Below are 6,457 nucleotides of genomic sequence, written 5' to 3' on the forward strand. Positions count from 1 at the left end.
TCCGGTCCCGCCGGGGCGCGCCACCGAGGGCGCGGGGATGTGGAGGGGCGGGGGCGGCCAGGTGACCCCGGGGAGCTAGCCCTGAGTCCTTCCGGAGCCGCCCGAACCGGTGGCGCTGACCGGCAGCCTCGGGCGGCGCGCGGCGCGGCGCATCCACACTCACCTTCCGCTCCGAGGGCCCCGCGCCGCTCGCCGCGCTGGCGGATGCAAAAGAGCTCCCGGAACGGCAGCGGCGGCCGCCGGCGTCCGGCCCGCGCACGGCGCTCTGCGGCGCGGAGGCGCAGTCCTCATCCCCGACCGCAGGCCCGCCCGGCCGCGCAGCGCTCTGCCCCTCCGGGGCGGGGTGGGGAGAGGAGGAAAGCAACCTCCACCCGCTTCCCAGGTCGGGCCGCGCGGGCCAAGTCCTCTCCAAACAAGCTCCGGCGGCCGGCCGGGTGCTCCGAGCGCCCTCCGCCCAGCCCTCGGCGGCCAGCGGGGTCTGTCCCCGGGAACCGGTGGCTAAGGTTACAAAATTTCACTCCCCTCCGCCGCCCCCGCCCCCCGCCCCCACTACTGTAAGCACTGCTCTTCCTGGGTGTTTGTTTCAGGGGACCCACCCTAGAGATGGGGATCCCCATAGGAAAGGTATGTAAGCCCAGACCCCTGCCCGCCCACCCAAGACTGGCGGGTCTTGCTGCTGCTCAGAGGCAAGTACTGGATTTAGCAGAACTTTCCAGGCTGTTGAAGTGTGTCCTGTGGTTTCCAAGTGCTCCTGTCTCCATCCCTGTCTGCTTCATCTCCTGCCCCCACCAGGTACCAGCAGGGTAAACACCTTCTTCCCCTGTGCTTCCAGTCAGGAGGATGAGGGCAGCCCTCTTGTTTGGCACCTACTTGGGGGACTCCCGTCTGAGGTAGCCCCATGCCTCAAAGGTGGGAGTCCAGGGTCCCTAGAATCAGAGTGCCTTTGCTCTGCCCCCGACCCCCCAGCCTGGAACACAGATGGTGGGAAGATGGAACCATGCAGGCCCCTAGAGCGGGAGGGGCCCTTACAGGTCAACTGCTCAGGGGTTCATTCACAGATGAGGACATCAGGCCCAGAGAAGGCAAGGGACCTGCCCAAAGCCACACAGCCCAGAGCATGTGACATGGGCTATCCTGGGACAGGCAGGAGTGCGAGGCCAGTTCCTGGTGTGGACATGTGGGTCCTTTGAGATCAGGGGGCAGTCCTCGTGGGAGGCGTCCTGCAACAGCTGCAGCCCCTCCGCACTTTAGACGTACCAAGGCATAGGCTTACGGCTTCTAAGACGTGAAGTTGGGGGGAATTCTTCACTTCCAGAAAGGGCGTCCTTTCCTAAATAGTCCTTTGAACCATGCTTCCCCTGAGAGTGCTGCGGGGAGCTGGACTACTGAAGTTCAAGTTTCACACCCTCTTAGGAACACCTTTCTTATGTAAAGCAAGGTATAGGTAACGAGGGCCTTTGGAAATGAGTGAATGGGCTGCCGCCACCCCCCTACCCCGTAGCCTGTGAGTTTCCATCAGTGGCCGAGCATTGAGCTCTTCACCGACAATTCACAATCAGCTAAAGCAGGCTGTGAATCGAACTCAGTTTTCCTCTGGCTGCTCATTACAGTGTCAGAGGAGGTTCCAGAAATCCCTGCCAGCTGTCTTGAAAACCTGAACCTGGGGGCTAGGGGCTTGGGGGCTCCGGGCCTCAGCTCACATTTCCGTGGCATCATTCTGGGCCTCAGGGTCCTGGGATCGCCCTCTCCACGGAACGCGGCATGGCAAGGGACTAAGAGTCCCCTCCGGTTAATCGGTATTTCAATCTGTTGGTTTCCTAAAGTTTCTAGTGCTGGGGGTCCCCTGGCTCAGACAAAGTTCCCAGAAGGTATTTCCTTCCTAATCCTTCCTAATGGGTCTATTCTTGTTTCTAAGAAAGGCCGCAGTTTCAGAGTTCGTTTGTGTGTGTGTGTGTGTGTGTGTGTGTGTGTGTGTGTGTGTGTCCAGCTGTGGCACACCCATGCACCCTGTGGTGTGAGAAGTGAGCTCTCTCACGAGCAGGAGGAAGCGGCAGCAGACCCCGCTCCATGCTGCCCCATGACCACAGTCCTATGAGTTGATGGAGAGAGGTGGGCTACCCTCCTCACCTCCCAGAGGGCTTAGAACATGCCCATGGACATAAGACAAACCTCTCCTGGCCACCCCATGCACGGGGAGCGTAGCCCTCCAGGTTGGTGCCCCTAGGGGGACTGCCCCCGAGCCCCCGCTCCAGTCCTTCAGGCACACCTACCAGGGGGTGAGGCCCAGCACTTCTCCCCCGGGAGTCTCCTGTGGCGGGCGGAGACCAGGGGAGTTGCCAGACCTCCTGCAGAGCGCAGGTCGGCCCCAGGACAGAGGATTATCTGGTCCCAGATGGGGACCCTGGGGGAATCCCGGGGGCAGCAGGCTCCAGCCTCCGGGTGGTCAGTGATCTAGGCCTCTGGCTTTTGGAGCCTTCTCTTCTTCCCCACTGGATGTGAAGCTGCCTTCTCAGGAGGAGCTGGCCGATAGGACACCCCCTGGGTCTGCCCCATGGGAGGCCCAGCTCCTGCTCATTTGCTTGGAAAAGAGCTGGATGGGCTGTGCTGAGCCCCCCTCTCCAAGAGGACACGACCTGGCAGGGGTCTGACTTGACTTACCCGAAGTCACAGATACGGAGCCTGGCTCTCCCGCTGCCCACCAGCCCCCACACTGCCCGTCACTGGCTGCTCCCCAGGGGCACGGGCTCCCTGGGCCCCTGCGCGTGCTGGGAGAGCCAGTCAGCCCCTGAGTCATCCCCTAACTTCTGCCTGATGTCAAAATGAAACCGCGGACCCGAAGCCAGAGCAGGGGTGGGAGGAGTGAGAAACCTCCAGCAAATTCCAGGGGCATAGTGTCACATGGCTGCTCCAATTCGACACTGACAGTGCCTGGCATGTGCACACCCATCCATCCAGGTAGCCTTGAGCATCAAAGGCGATATCCACCCCGGCTCCAACGGTGGATCCTCTCCTGTGGGGTCCCTGGGGATGAGACCTTCTTCCCCAGGAGACCAGACCTCTGGCCACGGACCAGGCCTGTGGTGTGATGTCCTGAACTGGATGTTTCAGCCCTCCTGGAATTTTCTCAGCTAGTGTCACCTGCCATCTCAGGCTCCTTAACCTCCTTTGTCAGATGGGGAAACTGAGGCTGGAGGAGGCAGGGAGCCCATATAAGGACGCAGGAGTTTGTGGTAGAGCCAGTCTCTGTGCTGCCTGCCTCTGCCTGCTGCGGGCTCCTGGCTGAGTTCAGGCTGAGGGCCTGGTGGCGGGCGGCTGCCTGAGCTCTGGGGGCCCCCACTTCTCCCAGGGGTCCTGGTGGGGGTGGTATGGATCTAGCTGCTCTCAGGCCCCATCCCATAAAGATTTTCCTTGTTCCTTGGCAAGGACGCAGTAAACATAGACGTGTGTGGAACCCAAAACTTCCCAGGGAGGTATGCCCTGTGCACTGTCCCTGTGGGCTCCAGGGAAGCCACATGAGGGACATAATATTGACGGAATTTGCCAAATAGTCCGTGAATTTAGGGAGGCTGGCATAGGCAGGCATGGCCTCCGTCCCTTGCTTGCACTCTGCCAGCTGTGTGTCCTTGGGCAAATCAGCAGTCTCTCTGAGTCTGGGAGGTGGCAACATCAATGCCCACCACTCAGGGAGGATTTGAGAGGCTGGGAGGGCAGACCCAGCTCCTCCGGACAGTGGCTGGGGATCTCTGGGGGTCTCTGAGCTATTGGACATAGTAGCGGTGTCCAAGGGAGGAGGAGCATGTGGTCCCAGGACTCTAGGGCCCTTGATGACCGGCTGACATGTCCCTCTCCTTCAGGCACCCAGGCCAGGACCCACCTACAAGTTTCCTTCCTGACATCAGGAACGAAAAAAAGTCCAGGTTCTACAGGACATCAGGAAAGTACAAAATGGAAATGAATAAATCTTTATCTATAAAGTGTGGCGTGAGTTTTACTGCCTAAGTGCAGCTCAGGTCCCCAGCAGGCATGCGTTAAAGCTGCTTCGATGAGCTGTCTGGGGCCTTTGTGGGGTCTGCTGTGATGGAGGTGGGGCCCCCAGTGAAGGTGGGTCAGGAGGGGAGGAGGCAGGGGGAGGAGGCTGGGGGAGGAGGGGAGGCAGGGGGAGGAGGCCTGAGCGGGGGCCGTGCGGGTGGGGCTGGCTCAGAAGCAGCCTCTTTCCAAGGAGACATTCCAGACTGACGGTGGCGTGACTCAGACACCCGCCCGGAGCACGATTGTTTCTGCCTGTCTTCCTGTCTTCCGTGGCCCCGTTTGTGAGCAAAAAGAGGGAGAGGAGAGGATGCTTTCCCAAGGAGGGTCTTACACACAGACACAGTCACCCCCTCCCTCCACATACCATGCCCACCCCCAACCCCGTGCTCTCATACGTGGGGGCTGCATGCCCCTGGGCCTGGCAGGAGTTCACCTCAGGCAGAGGGACCCCTGACTTGGCAGAGGCTCGGCGGCCGTGTAGGACTTTCCGAGGCAGACTCTTCCCAGGACTGACAGCTCTCCTATCCCCTCCTCCCAGCACCGGCCCCTCTGCCTCCAGGAAGCCTTCCACGCCCTACACACTGGCTCAGGACTCCCATCTTGCCCAGGCTCCTCCCAGCAAGGCCAGCAGACAGCCAGTGGCCCTAGTCCAAACCCCAACCCCGCCATCTGCCAACAGATGGCCCAAGCCTCAGTTTCCCCATCTACCATGGCAAGTCAGACTCGTTCATAAAGATGCCGGGGCCTGTGGGTGGCTCTTCATGGCCCGATATTCTCAGCCTGAGCGCCCTGGATTCAGCCTCTCGTGGGCCTTCAAGATGGGAATCCTTCTAATGAAAAGAAAACAGACGTGGCGGAGACGGGGCCGGCCGCGGTAACCCAAGCCAGCGTTCTGGGGCATGAATGGGCCCTTTCATGGGGCAGCCGCAGAGCGAGGGCTTGGGGTGGAGATCTCCGGCTCGGCCCAAGGAACGGCAGTGCCCGGGGCAGGCCCGGGGCAAAGAGGAGAGGGACAGGGCCCACAGCCCCAGCCTCGGGTCTCGGGGCCTCCGGGCCCAGCCTCCTCCTCCCTCACTACGGCCCCCAACACCAAACCTGGCTGCAGGAAAGGAACCAGCCGTCCCCGGTCCAAATGCCACTGTCCTTGTTTTTCTCCTATAATTACGTCTCCGAGGGCTAACTACAAATTTACATGTTGCTCAGCTCGGTCATTTATCCGGAGCCTGTGAGGAAGGCTCCGGCTGTAAAAGGCGCATTCATGTGTGTTTTCGTGTTGCTCGGGGTGACCGGCCACGGCGTGCGGACACAACTGGCCCTTTTAGCCAGGGCGGCTAGGGGGGCAGCGGCGCCCTCACCACCTGGCCTGTGTAAACGCCTCCACACCACTGGCCGTGAATGACTTCAGTGTACGGAGGTTTTCTTTTTCCATACCTGGCCACCAGAACTTCCAACATTCTTCTAGAAAAAAATGTGGCAAGCTTCCCTGGGATCGTGTTCTCTCCAAATGGCTTATCCATCCCCGTCCGGCCCGGCACAAGCCAGCTCTTCTTCCATTTAGTGACGTGAGAGAAAAACCGTGCTTCCGTTTCTGCCACCTGCTGTGACAGCCCCAGCCCTTGTTCTCGCTGACTGCCTGGGGGCAAAGGCCAGCGCTGGGACATTCCCCCCACCTGGGGCCCTGAAGAGAGGTGCCGGGTTGATCGTGGGATCCGCGTTGCGGTGGTCTGGGCAGGTCCAGCCTGCAGGGGTCTCGGGCTGGGCCCATCCCGGGGAGCTGGGACCCTCGGTGGATGCCAGCGGATGTTCGGGCAGGCTGCAGCTGGACACAGGCACCCCCACCCCGTCCCTCAGGGCACTATGAGGGTGCTGCCTCTCCTCCCGGGGGCCGTGCCCATCACAGACGCCTCCTTGGGACAACCCTGATGCCAGGATAGCCGGGGACACGACAGGAAGGTGGGTGGATGACCTGACCTCAGAGTGGTGTGTGTACATGGGCACATGTGACTGTGTGTATGTGTGTACATGCATGCGTTAGGGGATGTGTGCGTGTTCCTGTGAGTAGGTGCATGTTTACCTGCATGTGAGGACCACGTGTTTGTGATAGCATATGTGTGTATGTGAATGCATACGTATGTCCACTAGTACGCATGAATACATGTGTCAGTTTGTGTGTGTGTGTGTGCATGCTCATGCGTTTGTGTGTACACATTTGTGTGAGTGTATGCATAAGGGTGTGTGTACATGTGAGGATGCCTGTGGGCATACACCTGTGAGTGTGTGCATGTGTGTGAGTGTGCTCACACCTACTCATCAGGATCACTGACCCAGAAGCCAGGTCTGGGTGCCACACGCACACCCTGGGTGTCTGCCATGGGACCAGTGATGCTTGGCTTTGTGGAGAAGTGTGTCCAGTCAAGGAGGGGCCTGT

General features: G+C 60.3%; 1 long non-coding RNA gene across 1 annotated transcript; it reads right to left on the reverse strand.

Moving 5' to 3' along the window:
* Positions 1-3,939: 3,939 nt before the first annotated feature.
* On the reverse strand, positions 3,940-5,263 carry LOC139030059 (uncharacterized). The gene is made up of 3 exons (XR_011482378.1): positions 5,125-5,263; positions 4,738-4,859; positions 3,940-4,293 (listed from the first exon to the last, which is right to left on the reverse strand). It is a non-coding gene; the product is annotated as an uncharacterized lncRNA (long non-coding RNA).
* Between the last annotated feature and the right edge of the window lie 1,194 nt (positions 5,264-6,457).

Source organism: Odocoileus virginianus, chromosome 20 (assembly GCF_023699985.2).
Source record: "Odocoileus virginianus isolate 20LAN1187 ecotype Illinois chromosome 20, Ovbor_1.2, whole genome shotgun sequence".
NCBI classification, from domain to species: domain Eukaryota; kingdom Metazoa; phylum Chordata; class Mammalia; order Artiodactyla; family Cervidae; genus Odocoileus; species Odocoileus virginianus.